At 42.0% G+C, this 14,377-nt stretch overlaps 2 protein-coding genes across 2 annotated transcripts in view; one reads left to right on the top strand and one right to left on the bottom strand.

Annotated features, from left to right (window-relative positions):
- Positions 1-7,825, bottom strand: part of MYO3A (myosin IIIA) — a 229,865-nt gene extending 222,040 nt beyond the window's left edge. Inside the window, exons 1-2 of the mRNA XM_085872728.1 lie at positions 7,454-7,825; positions 155-245 (exon numbers count right to left, since the gene is read on the bottom strand). The gene's annotated coding sequence lies outside the window, so the exon portion shown is untranslated. The remainder of the gene's footprint in view (positions 1-154; positions 246-7,453) is intronic.
- Positions 7,769-14,377, top strand: part of LOC147029584 (transmembrane protein 198-like) — a 63,120-nt gene continuing 56,511 nt past the window's right edge. Inside the window, exon 1 of the mRNA XM_085872737.1 lies at positions 7,769-8,015. The gene's annotated coding sequence lies outside the window, so the exon portion shown is untranslated. The remainder of the gene's footprint in view (positions 8,016-14,377) is intronic.

Here is a 14,377-nt window from a genome sequence, read left to right as displayed (position 1 = left end):
TCATTACGTCCTGATTCATCACACTTCAAAAACAGGTCGCTTTCGGCCCAAAATATTTTTAAATGCCCAAAGCCCCACAAATAAATGATGTTAAAGTGGCCGATGAAGCATACATTTGATAGTCATGGTGGTCAATGTTGATCTTGAAACATACCTTGAAGCCTGCATCATCACCACGATCCAAAAGAACCATGCACAGCTCCCACCAAAAGCTCATCACGTGCTTTGCTTGGTCATTGCGACAGCTGAGAGGGGACATTGAAATCCTCGAAATGACCGTCCCATAACGAGACAGAACAGACAAGTTTGGCGTTGCACTCAAAAGGGACATTTGAAACAATTATTTTCTTAGCAGGGGCATCCATCGTGGAAACTCCAACAAAAATACAACTTTCTATGGTTAAACCGGAATGCACGGCATTGTGAACAAAACGCTCATCTGAGACGAAAACCACTACCTTTAGATTCGTGCATGATGTGACATGTGCATGGTCAAGACCAATAGCATTCCCTACTGCTAAAACAATGTCTTCGGAAAGAACATCTTCAGGAGTGACACAAACTAAACCATGTTCATGGGTTAATGCTTCCAATGAACAGCCACCATGTCTTGAAAACAAAAACACTCCACCCCACCATAACCTCAGGAAAAAGGAAGTTCACATAATACATTTTAAAAGAAGAATAATCAAAAACAAACCGAAGTAAATGCTTAGAGAAAGAAAGAAACAAAATCAAGTCAAACGTCTGTAAATTGAGCTCGGCCCTTGGCTTAAACTCTCACACACACACACACACACACACACACACACACACACACACACACACACACACACACACACACACACACACACACACACACACACACACACACACACACACACACACACACACACACACACAATTATCCACCGACCAAAACATCGCAAAACCACCGCACAAAATAGGGAAAGGCCTACCAACAATGTCCCATGTGCACGCTCTTGCTCTCTCTCGCTCTCATGGGGAAAGGAAAGACAAAGAAGGGAAAAAGTTACATCGACACACAAAGGTGAAGTGCGAATGAGGGATAAAAGCAAAGGGGAAAACAAACAAGGAAAAACTGAACTACAGGCACAGAGGTCCCCCACACCCACACACACAGCCATCACGACACCATACGCAAATGACTGGCCACAGAGGGGCACACATGAGAGAGAGAGAGAAAGAGTGAGTACAAAAAGGACAATTGCCAGTCGGCACAACATTGAGTCTTTTGAAAAAATACTTACAAATAGGCAAGAAATTATGCACAAGCCTCCACTGTAGTAGGTCCCCAGCAAGTTTGGATACTGGTGACATGTAATACATTGAGGGCCAGGGTGGATTTAATGGAACCGCTGCAGGGAGAAGCTCTTTCCAGTGGGTCGTCACAGTATGCTGTTGTAGTTAACAAAAATAATGTTGATGTCACAACAACAAGCAAGAAGCCATGGGCCAGCAAGGCAGGACTTATTTGTATAAAACTTGAAAAGCCGGTGTTTTACTCGCAATGTCTATGAGTCCTTGACTGCACTTTTTTCACACCCACTGCACACCCTTGCACTTTTTCACACCCACTGCACATCCTTGCACTTTTTTCAAATAACTCACAATTTTCTCCAAAAATAAGTTGAAATTGACAAAAGTATTTGGTTTCCACAATTCTATATTTCACTATTAATATTACAGATCCTTTGTTTTGATTCAGAACTTAATATATCCTTTAAAATCAGAAAATAAAAAGAAATGGCAATAACAAAATTATTGACACCCTAGACATAATATTTGGTAGCACAGCCTTTGGCCAAAATAACTGCAGTCTAGCGCTTCCTATCGCCATGAATGAGCTTTCTACACCTCTCCACTGGCAGTTTGGCCCACTCTTTTGGTGTAAACTCATGACTCGCAGACTTCCTCTCCTGTCGCAGCCAGAGTGTGGCCCGAAATGGAGTTCTCTCATCCCCTCCTCCTGTCCAGCTTGGAGTTCCTCAAGGCAGCGTTCTGGGCCCTGTTCTTTTTCTGGTTTTCATCAATGATCTCTCCGACTATGGGAAACCCTCTATCTCTTTGTTGATGACGCCACCCTCTGTCGTACGATCTGTCATCTCAGATCGGCAAGCAGCAGCTTCTTCGGTCTCTGCAGATCTGGATAAAATCACAAGCTGATCCAACACGTGGAACATGTCCTTTCATCCCTGACAAATCTCCCACTCTCACTATGTCTCTCTGGAAGGACAGTGATCCCCCCCCCCAACGACCTTCTCAACATTTCTCATGAAGAAGTCCTTTCATTCAAGCTTCTGGGTCTCACTATCTGCCATGGTCTTTCCTGGGAAAGCCACATTTCCAAGCTGGCCTCCAAAGCCAGTCGCCGACTGGGAATCCTCTGTTGTGCAAAGTCCTTCCTCGGCCCACCTGAACTCCTGACCACAGACAAAGCTTTTGTCCACAGCCTGATGGAGTACTGCTCTCCCCTCTGGGCTGGTGCTCCTGCCTCTCACCTTTCTCGGCTTCACATTGTGGAACCAAAGCTTTTAGGATCATTGCTATTTCCTGAAATGAGGCTGAGTCTTTGGGCCTCTTACTCCCCCCCCCCTTTGCTCTGTCTGAGATACATCCACCCCCCCCATATTTCTGCAGGATGCTCAAGGTCTGCCAGAAACCCCCTTTTGGTAAAACTACCAAAATCAAGAATCACTGCTCACTTTCACTCTGTAATTAATCTTTTTTCCCCCACCTTTGGAAAAAAACTCCCACACTCTCTTCAATCCCACTCTTCCCTCCAGGTCTTCAAAACAGCTGTTCACCACCATCTCTTATCTTCCCCCATCCAAAACCACGATCTTTTCTACCCCCACGAATCCACCCCAAACCCACCTCCTTCAAATTCCCAGCTTTCCTTCCTGAAAGTCCCTGTAGTGTCCATCTTGTTTACCCTGTGTACCCCACCCCTATCCCTCTCCCTTCCACAATTCCATGTTTCTGTTCCTCATTGTTTTTTTCCTTCCCTCTCCCACCCCCTCTTGTCTCCTGCTCCCCTTGTTGTACATTCTGTGTGTTCGCTCTCATACGAGCCTCAACAGTGAACACAAAAAAATAATAATAACCGCTCCAGTTCTCCCAGATTTGAAGGGTGCCTTCTCCCTGCTGCTGTTTTCAGATCTCCCCACAGGTGTTCAATGTGATTTATATCTGGACTCAGTGCTGGCCACTTCAGAACAGGACAGCATTTTGTCTTGAACCATTCCTGGGGGTTTTTTGAAGTGTGTTGGGGGTCATTGTCCTGCTGCAAGACCCATGGCCTTCGACGGAGACCCAGCTTTCTGACACTGAACATTGCGCTCCAAAATGCCTTGGTCATCTCCTGATTTCGTGATGCCATGCACACATTTAAGGCACCCAGTGCCAGAGGCAGCAAAGCAACCCAAAAGTATCACTGAACCTCCTCCATGTTTGACTGTATGGAAGGTGTTCTTTTCTTTGAAGGCTTCATTTTGTTTTTTTGTAAACATGGATGATGTGCTTTACAAAAAAGCTCTATTTTGGTCTCATCTGTCCACCGGACATTCTCCCAGAAGGATTTTGGTTTGTTCAGGTGTGTTTTGTCAAACTCCAGTCAGGCTTTCTTATGTCTCTCTCTCAGCGGTGGGGTCCTCCTGGGTCTCCTTCCATAGAACCCCCTTTCATTTCGTTGGTGATGGATAGTGCAAGTTGAAACTGTCGTACCGTGTGTCTGAAGGTCAGCTTGAATCTGTTTGGCAGTTGATCGAGGTACTTTCTCTCCCCCATTCGATCAATCCTTCGCTGCAATCTTCGATCAAGTTTTCTCTTGCGGCCACACCAGGGAGGTTAGCTACAGTGCCATGGGCCAAAAACTTCCTGATAACATGACGTACGGTGGACACAGGAACATCAAGGTCTCTGGAGATGGACTGGTAGCCTTGAGATTGTCCATCTTTGGCGACAATCTTGTGTCTGACCTCAGACAATTCTCTGGTTTTCATTCTTTTCTCCATGCTCATTGCGGTACACACAGTAACACAAAACAGCAGAATGATTCCTTTTCTCTTTTCAAACTGGTTGAATGAGTGATTTATATATTGCAGGCACCTGCAACTCACCACAGGTGAATTCATTTCCAAAGTAAAGGAGAATCACTTGCTTGAAATCTCATTATTTCTAACAACTTCTAAAAGGTGCCAATAATATTGTCTGGACAATTTTAGGATTTTTGTGTGGAGTAAGTTAAGATTTGGTCATTTTTTTCAGCTTTTTTTGGTTTTATTCCACTGCAAACCAAAGAAATACATATGTGGACACCAACAGATTTTTTAATTTCAACAATTTTCTGGAAGAAATGGGGCATTATTTGAAAAAAGTGCAAGGGTGCCAATATTTTTGGCCATGATTGCAAGGGACTATATGGAGGCAAAAATCAAAAATAAATTGGCCGAACCATGAGGTGACATTTTGCAGAAGAGTTGAATACTTGGAGGAACGAGTATGAAAGAACAGACTTAGACTTATAAAGGCAATAGAAAAGGGGGACAAAATAAGGGGGGTAAGTTGAACTGATATTTGGGAAATAAGGGAAGGGTTTTTGATGGAATTCATGCAACCATGGGAGGTTGGTATTGGTCAGAGAAGTGAGAGGGCAGAAGGAGCAAGAGCAGAAAAATAAAAAGAAGCTGAAAGGATGCAAGGTCATCAACTTGACTGCAATGAGCATGAAGTAGAACCTGAGACAAAGTTTCAGGTCACACGATGCTCGAGGCATTAACGGCCTTCCGACTGAAGATGCTTGGGGAAAGATCGTCACAAGAGAAACAGTTGCACCAATTCAAAGATGGAGCCACATTCATTGACATGATGGATAAAGGTCTTGGTCTTTGTGGTATATACTGTGGGTAGGGATGGGAGATGAAATGGGATGGGAGTAGACCAGTTGCTTGAAGCCTTGGAGTAGATCGGGAGGGTAGGAGGGCTGAGAGAGACAGAGACAGAGACAGAGACAGAGACAGAGACAGAGACAGAGACAGAGACAGGTGTGTGTGTGTGTGTGTGTGTGTGTGTGTGTGTGTGTGTGTGTGTGTGTGTGTGTGTGTGTGTGTGTGTGTGTGTGTGTGTGTGTGTGTGTGTGTGTGTGTGTATATATATATATATATCTGTATATATATATATATATATATATATATATATATATATATATATATATATATATATATATATATATATATATATATATATATATATATGATGCATACAAAGTTATTCTTTGATCTGTTCAGATGTTTTAGAGAAAAATATTTTTAGGGATATTTAAAGTTTTAAAATGTATATGGTTGTCAATATGACACCAATGGATTAATAAAATGTTTAATACAGCATAGTTATTCCCATATTGAGTGCTGATAATTATGAGTGTGGAGCCATTAAATTTCATTGTGTGGAATGTAGATATGCCTCGCGTGATCAGTCGATCATATAGCAAGAGGTGAAAATCACCCCAGTTTGGGTCAAAAAATTGGATGACATACCACGAGATCATTATTTCATGTTCTTACTTTTGTTTTGCTGTTAAATCTTTCGCATTGGTTTCTTACAAAATCCAGACACCGAATTGGCATCCTCCATCGTACAAAGACATTCCTTGGCATACCTGAACTCCTATCCACCTACAAGGCTTTCATCTGCAGCTTGATGGAGTACTGCTCTCCCCTCTGGGCTGGCTCCCCTGCCTCACATCCTGCTCAGCTTCATGCAATGGAAACCAAGGTCATTAAGATTATTGAAATCTCCAGCGAAAAAGCTGACTATGGGCCCTCGACTCCACCATCACAAACAGGTTGGTGGTCTCTCTGTCTTCTGCCAACTCCTTTGTGGTCTTGTACCCTCTGGTCTTTGCATGCTTTGTCCCCCCAAGGTTTCTGCAACGTATACATGGTCCATCATCAATCCCCTTCTGGTGAAACAACCTAAATCCATGTTCACTGGTTGCTGCCACTCATTTGTTCCTCTTTTTGCCCACCTGTGGAATCAACTTCCATATCCTCTTCAAATCTCATTCATCCCTCCAGATCTTAAAGACAGCTGTTTCCTATCATCTCAGATCATCCCCAATCAAAAACCATGATCTTTTCTAGCCGAGTAACCCCGCTCCCCCCCCTCCTGCCCCCATGTCTCCCTCCCCACTGCAATGCATCCTCCTTCCAAATTTCCAGTTTGCCCTCCTGAATCCCCTTCTGTATCAATCTTGTCCACCCCATAAATCCTCTTTTGTTCTCCCCCACCCCCCACCCCATTCTTCCCCATACCCATTGCTTGTCCACCTCCCTATGTCTTGGCCTTCGGCTCGACTGTTAGTGTTTCCATGCTCTCACTGCTGTTCCTTTTGTCCTGTTACATCCTGATCCGATCGGTGTACTGGTACTACCTCTTCCAAGAGGCTTGACTAAGTCAACCAAAATAAGTGCTTCAGAGGTGTTTGCTGAGCCCCCAGACCATAGTTTAGGCAGCAAAGCAAGGCCCAGCTTGTCAGGCCTTTGATGTCATCGACTTACCCAGGTCGGAGGTAATGAGAGGTCGGCCCGCCCTTAGGTTGGGCTGTTATCCAATAGCAAGTGAGTGGGGATGGGTGAAGTGTGCCATGGCTCAAAGTGGGGTCCAGAGGTCATAAAAGGGCACGTAGCAGGTGGAAGTTTGGATACGCCAGGGATCGACACCAGCAGTGCATGCTAAGCAAATATAACTGTCAAGGGATGCTCTACCTCCTCCCATACCCTATAGTGTCATCTGGCGGCTATGGGGGAAATCTGTTTCAGATAAAAATTGTCCACGGTTGTGAACTGTCAAGGATTCGGCATCATGTGGACACTGGTTACTTGGCTAAGATCTGTCCCGTGTTTACCTCAGCACGTCACTCGCCCAAAAAAGAGATTACAATGGGCAAGGTAACATGACATTGGGTGTGGGACCCAACTGAGAATCTCTGCAGTGGGTGGCCAACCAGATTCTAACCGTGTAACCGGCTCAAATCAAACTGCATGGACTACACACACACACATATATATATATATATATATATATATATATATATATATATATATATATATATATATATATATATATATATCTCAAATGGTATAAGTTTGAATCACAATGAATGGACAAAACACACTGTACGCATCACCATATATGGATGGCAGTGGGCCACCATATATTCCATAACAGATGGCCCCACAAATATAATCAAATGAAAATCAAAGTGATTCCTAAAAAGTTTCCCACTTATTAAATAATAACCCGACAAAGTAACACTAATTTCTCCTGCTCTAACTGCAAGGATATACTTTGCTGGTGTAAAATTGGTCTGGATTTGTAAGCTTGCAATTTGAAATCAACATTTACAGAGTATACCACGACGTGAGCTCACCATACATGTCATGCTGTTTGAACCAAGCATCAATGGTGACCACCCACGTATCCTTGGCTTTTTATGATGCCGCGATGCTGTTCCAACTTGCCCTTTAAACACTGAAAAGCAATTTATCAGGCAGTTCATTTTCATGTCCCCAATTTCATCAGTCTTTTACAGCACAGGCCTGATTGAAAATCAAATCGAATAAAACAAACACATCTTCAGTCGTTCAGCATCACACCCCTGGAGTACATTATATTATTTATTTACTCTACCTTGCAATTTCGTCTCCTCAACCGATCCTGACATCACTCCCTTAATTCCCTCCCATCAACACACCCTCCCTACCTTTTTCCTTCCGTCCACACCCACCCACCACCACCACCACCACCACGAGCCCCTCCATCTCACGCCTCTCTTCCTCATTCTCGTCCCTTCGCATCGCCAACGATTCCACCCCTCACAACACCCCGTCTCATCCCAAACCGAGCCCTCTGTGATCGCTCTCCCTTCGCCCTTTTCATATCCATGTCCGCACTGCGAGTTCGTGAGCGCCTGGACAAGACAACACGTCGAGGTGGGTCAGAGCGAGCAAGGTTACTCTGAGTGACCGAATCTTTGAGTGACTGATTGACCGAGTGACGCGACGCCGTGCTTTGTCTCCCATGTTACACCTGCCGTGCCTTCCTTGTCCATGCTCAGAAACAATGTGGCGAGACAGCAACGCGGTTCTTTCTCTGGGAAACAAAAGCCGTGTATTCGTCAAAACAAAGCGGCAGCCTTTTCCTTGATTTAACTATCGAACAGAATATCGTGACCTAATGGCGAAGCAGGTACAAGAGCGCATCATCCGAGTCGAACGGATGTCGAATAAGATGAACAGACGATTACGAACTTCATCATTAATAATCAGGATGACCAATTCATGAGAAAATTCCTAATAGGCTGACCAGCGATTTATCGTTTTGCGTCTGGAGATATGTCAGACATCTGGATTTTCACCAGAGGTGCATCCGATGAGGTTAATCACAATAACCATAATAATAAACATCCTTTGTCAGAATAAGGAAAGTATATCATGATGGTTTAGCTTCAACTACAGCTCTGTAATCATCATGAACCTATCATTCTACCTGGGCAGACATCCCTTGCTTTGCATTAATGGTGGTGAGTGGAGTGGGATAAAGGGAAGAGCGAAGAAGTGAGCCTTTAAGTGATGTTGAGTGAGGACTCGTATACGTTTGATAAAATATAGCTTACTGTCCTGACTTTGGGTTGGCAAGATAGCTCGGAGGAATACACTCGCCATTGAGCTGTCTAGTACTCAGCCGAGCTATAAACTGTCATCCTGGTGTTTCACAGGAAGGGCGATTCATCAATGTGTGTGCTGTCCCTCGGATGGACGTTAAACAGGCGTCCCGTCTGCCGGAATTAGTGGGCGTTAAAGATCCCAAGGTGTCCTTCGCGAGGAGCAGGCAAGCCAAAGATGTCACCATGGAACAAATTCCAAATACCTGCCACCTCCAGTTGAAATGTCAGGCCTTGCCACCCGGTCCATAAAAGACAAGACCAAAAGCTTTCCGCAGATGACCCCACAAAATGTGAGAATAATTGGGGCATTTAAGGGGGGAGTATCCAGACCTAATCTCTTAACAATTCCACTGTGCAGTGATTACCATTCATCCAAGGCTACAGTCAGTCCAGTGGGATGTTGTGATCAAATTTACACAATTTTTTTTTGTTGTTTACATTATACTATTTCACCAATTTATTTTCGTGATTTACTTTCACCCTCAATGTTTATTCCACATTCAGTCAAACATTGTCTACTTGTTTGATATTGTTCACCACCCCCGTTACCCTTACCTAACCAAACCCATGGATAAGATCAATGTTTTCCTTATTCTGCTTTTCCTAATTTGGTCCTCTTTCAGCATTTTTGTCATACATTGTTTCGTTTGCTGGCTCCATGAAGTCACAGCAATCTTTGGTGACCGTCACAAGGCAGGGATTTAGAGTGTGGCCAAGCTAACAACACACAACAGCAGACTCTTTTGGAAAGTTAACACAGGAGCTAAAAGTGCTGAGGGAGGAATGTTGTCCAAATTGCAACTCGTTAAAGGCCATGGAACAAGAAACCAAGCAAGGATCAATGCTATTCAAATTAATAAACACACCACCTTTCCTGAACAGAGTTCTTTGGAGACTGCATTGAGAGCCGAAATAGAAAGGGTGCGGCCCAGACACAATTTGCTCGTTGTGGAAGCACATCGTGGAGACAAAGCAAAATCCATTTGGTGAATTGTTTGAACAACAGGAAATGTCATCAGGAACAATAAAAATTGCCATTATTCAGCTGTAAAGCATGATACAAGCCGAGCGATAAATGATATCTGCAATACGAGCTAAAAGAATGATGATGCACACATAAAGATCTGCCAGATTAAGCTGCCTTTTCCGCTCATTTCTCAAGGGATTAAAAGGAATAACAAAGTGGGTTAAATTACATTCAGAAAACAATCCAGTTTGTCAACAATGGCCATTATACCTGCTGCTAAACTAACTTGGATAATAATTGTAGTGAAGCCACTTGACCAGATTCAGAAGGTGGATGAGCAGTGTATCATAACACCACAAGTTACACTACTGGTCAAAAGTTTTAGAACACCCCCATTTTTCCAGTTTTTACTAAAATTTAAGCAGTTCAAGTCCAGTGAATAACCTGAAATGATACAAAGTTAAGCGGTAAACTGCCACAGTTTAAAAAAAAAAAGTTTGGGTCACCAAAAACGGAAAAATAATTTAAATTTCAGAGTTGTTAAAAAAGGCCCTTTTCAGGGAAAAAGTAAGGTGTTAGCAACTGCAGCTGTTCTGCAGCAATGGAAGTAAATTAAGCCTTGAAAGTTGATGCAAACAATTCTGACAAGTGTCCCAACTTTTCTTGATTAGTTACAAACCCCTCTGTCTGTATAAAAGCAGTGTTGGAACAGACTGTGTTGCTACACCCACTGAAGCATTATTTGGACAATATTGCACTGCAGGAAGTAGTATATGGCTATCATAATGGTGAGAAAAATTCAATCAACAAAGGAAGACAGACAGACCATTATAACCCTTAAAAGTGTAGGTCTTTCCTTTGGAGGAATTGAAAAGAAAGCCAAGGTGTCAGTGAGTGCAGTTTCCTCCACCATCAAAAGGCACTTGGAAACTGGAGGAGACTCCGACAGGAAGAGGTCTGGCAGACCCAAAGCCACAACACAATCAGAAGACAAGTTTCTGAGAGTCAACAGTTTCGATGATCGGCGGCTCACAGGACAGCAGTTTCAAGCACACCTGAACACTGGTCGATGTAAGGAAGTTTCAGTTTCAACTGTGAAGAGAAGACTTCGAGCTGCAGGTTTGACAGGTCGAGTGACAGAAATATGAGGGAATTATGGAGGATGCCGTTAAAAAACATAAACATAAAAATAAAAATAAAAATCAACAACAGTACACCCCATTAACTCCATTTTTTTATACATTTTAGAAATTTGGTTATAAAGCCATTGCTAAGATGGCAAAATAAGAAAAAGAGGCTTGCCTGGGCCATGAAGCATCACAAGTGGACTCCTGAAAACTGGAAGAAGGTATTATGGACCGATTAATCAAAATTTGAAATCTTCGGTTCATCACGTAGGGTTTTTGTACGCCGTCGAGTAGGCAAAAGGATGGTTCCACAGTGTGTGACACCAACTGCCAAACATGGAGGAGGAAGCGTGATGATCTGGGGCTCTTTTGCTGGATCCAGAGTCAGTGACTTGCACAGAGTGACTGGCACCTTGAACCTAAAGGGCTACCACAGCATTTGGCAGCACCATGCAATACCCTCTGGTCTATGCCTAGTTGGTCAGGGGTTCATCCATCAGCAAGATAACGACCCAAAACATACCTCCAGGCGATGTCAGAACTACCTCAGAAGAGAAGAACAAGACGGTGAGCTTCATATCATGGATTGGCCAGCACAGTCTCCAGATTTAAACCCCATTGAGCTGGTTTGTGATGAACTGGACAGAAGGGTGAAAGCAAAGCAAACAATAAGTGCATCACATTTGTGGGAATTTCTGCAACAGTGTTGGGAAGAACTTTCCGAACAATATTTGATTTCCATTGTGGAAAGAATGCCACGGGTATGTTCGGCTGTCATATCTGAAAAAGGTTGCTTCTTTGATGAGTCATAAATTTAGATTAAATTTTGTTCAACAAAACGATTCCATGATATTTTATATCTGCAATTGTTTATTTGTTCTATGCTTTAATTTCAGAGTACATTGAAACATTAAACTGCTTAAATTTCAGTAAAAACTGAATAAATGGGGGTGTTCTAAAACTCTAGACGGGTAGTGTATTTCTCAGGTCACGTGAAAGCATTTGCTCCATTTTCTTGTCGATTAAAGTGCCCTTCTCAAGAGTGTGCTGTGCCCTGAGAGGGGAAAAGAAGTCCCTTTCCTGGCTGAAGGAGATTGAATGTGAACTCCCCGAGTTCACACGTTCTTTCATCAGCATCTACATAGAAACCATCGACAGGATCCTCCTTTATAAAGTCGTCAAATGGGGGATCAAATAAACAAAATATCCCATGAGATTTGTTTTTGTGTAAGAAGTCATTATATGGCAGTACCCTGGCTAATCTCTCTTTTTCCTGACATCTTCAGAACGGCGAGGGTGACCACCTGGGTTTTTTAAGCAGTCTGCTTCAGTAGTGCCACATCAAATAGATGAAGTCCTAATGTATTCAGAATCTAGATATACTTATTATTCTTTAGTTATCCAGGATACAATAGCTTTGATACAATAGCTTTGAACATGTCAACATGCAAAGCATTGTTTGATGAATCAAAAGTAGAATATTTTGTCAAACTGTATCTGGCACAAAGCCCATGTGAAATATGAGGGAATTATGGAGGATGTCGTTAAAAAACAAACATAGATATAATTAAAACTGGTAAACCAGTAATCCCGGGCTTCAAGGCGTGCCTCCGTTTTAAGAAGTTTCAACACCATCACCCTGTCACATGATGTGGGTTTTCCGAGTTAGAAAGTTAGTTCAAGTCTGCAATGGGGCCCAGCTACGGGGTCCCTCAAGTTATATCGATGAAGGATTGAAAAGCCCATAGCAATACATGATAGAGAAAGAAACTTCACGTTGGACAAATCGAGGCTGGACAAATTTTCAAGTCCCCAAAAAAGTCCAATAACTCCACATTTGCATATTAATGTAAATGGCGAACTTGTAGAACGTGAAAATATCTTCCAGAATGTGTGGTCACTTTTTGGCTATCTTCTTTGGTTTTCATTTTACGACATGTCAAAAATGGGTGATTTTCAACTTTGGGGGCTCTGGGGCCTCACTGGGGTAAAATACAGACATAGCGTAAACATATTTGGAGTCCCCTCTTCAAGGCCTATCAGAATCTGTCATTAAATTTTTTCAACTCTCATTTGCATATTTGGCATATTTAATGAGGCGAATCGGCATCATTTTAATCATATAAATTATGTAACGATTTCGACGAAATTAACAACTTAACATTGCAATGGAACCTTGCAAATGTGTGCAAAAATTTGAGGCTGTCGTATTACCCCTTCTGGAGAAGAAGATGTTTTTAGGTTTTAGAGAAAATCCAATATGGCCGCCATACCACATGACCGACGTCATCAAAATTTTCAAAGTATAAACTTCAGGTGGAGAGTTATTCAATAGATAAGTTTCATTGAATTTCATCCAAGCGTTGTTTTTATTTTATGACATTTCAAAAATGGGTCATTTTCAACTTTGGGGGGCGCTGGGGGCTCACTGGGGTCAAATACAGACATAGTATAAATATATTGGGAGTCCGCTGTTTATGTGCTATCTAAATTTGTCATTAAATTTTTTCAACTCTCATTTGCATATTTTGCATATTTAATGAGGCGAATCGGCATCATTTAAAATCATATAAATTAAATAACGATTTCGACCAAATTAACAAATTAACATTACCATGGAACTTCACAAATGTGTGCAAAAGATTGAGGCTGTCAGATTATCCCTTCTGGAGAAGAAGATGTTTTTAGGTTTTGGATAAAATCTAATATGGCCGCCAGACCACGTGACCGACGTCATCAAAATTTTAAAAGTATAAACTTCAGGTGGAGAGTTATTAAATGGATTAGTTTCATTGAATTTCATCCAAGCGTTGTTTTTATTTTATGACATTTCAAAAATGGGTCATTTTCAACTTTGGGGGGCGCTGGTGGCTCACTGGGGTCAAATACAGACATAGTATAAATATATTGGGAGTCCCCTGTTTATGTGCTATCTAAATTTGTCATTAAATTTTTTCAACTCTCATTTGCATATTTTGCATATTTAATGAGGCGAATCGGCATCATTTTAAATCATATTAATTATGCAACGATTTCGACGAAATTAACAAATTCACATCAACATCGAAGTTAGCAAATGTGTGCAAAAGATTGAGGCTGTCAGATTATCCCTTCTGGAGAAGAAGATGTTTTTAGGTTTTGGATAAAATCCAATATGGCCGCCAGACCACGTGACCTACGTCATCAAAATTTTTAAAGTATAAACTTCAGGTGGAGAGTAATTAAATTGATAAGTTTCATTGAATTTCATCCAAGCATTGTTTTCATTTTATGACATTTCAAAAATGGGTCATTTTCAACTTTGGGGGGCGCTGGGGGCTCACTGGGGTCAAATACAGACATCGTATAAATATATTGGGAGTCCCCTGTTTATGTACTATCTAAATCTGTCATTAAATTTTTTCAACTCTCATTTGCATATTTTGCATATTTAATGAGGCGAATCGGCATCATTTAAAATCATATAAATTAAATAACGATTTCAACCAAATTAACAACTTTACATTCCCAAGCTACTTAGCAAATGTGTGCAAA

Source organism: Eptatretus burgeri, chromosome 3 (assembly GCF_056783735.1).
Source record: "Eptatretus burgeri isolate ZD-2024b chromosome 3, Ebu_testis_v1, whole genome shotgun sequence".
Taxonomy (NCBI): Eukaryota; Metazoa; Chordata; class Myxini; order Myxiniformes; family Myxinidae; genus Eptatretus; species Eptatretus burgeri.
The sequence above is the reverse complement of the archived record's forward strand: the minus strand, read 5'-3'. Positions and strand labels throughout refer to the sequence as shown.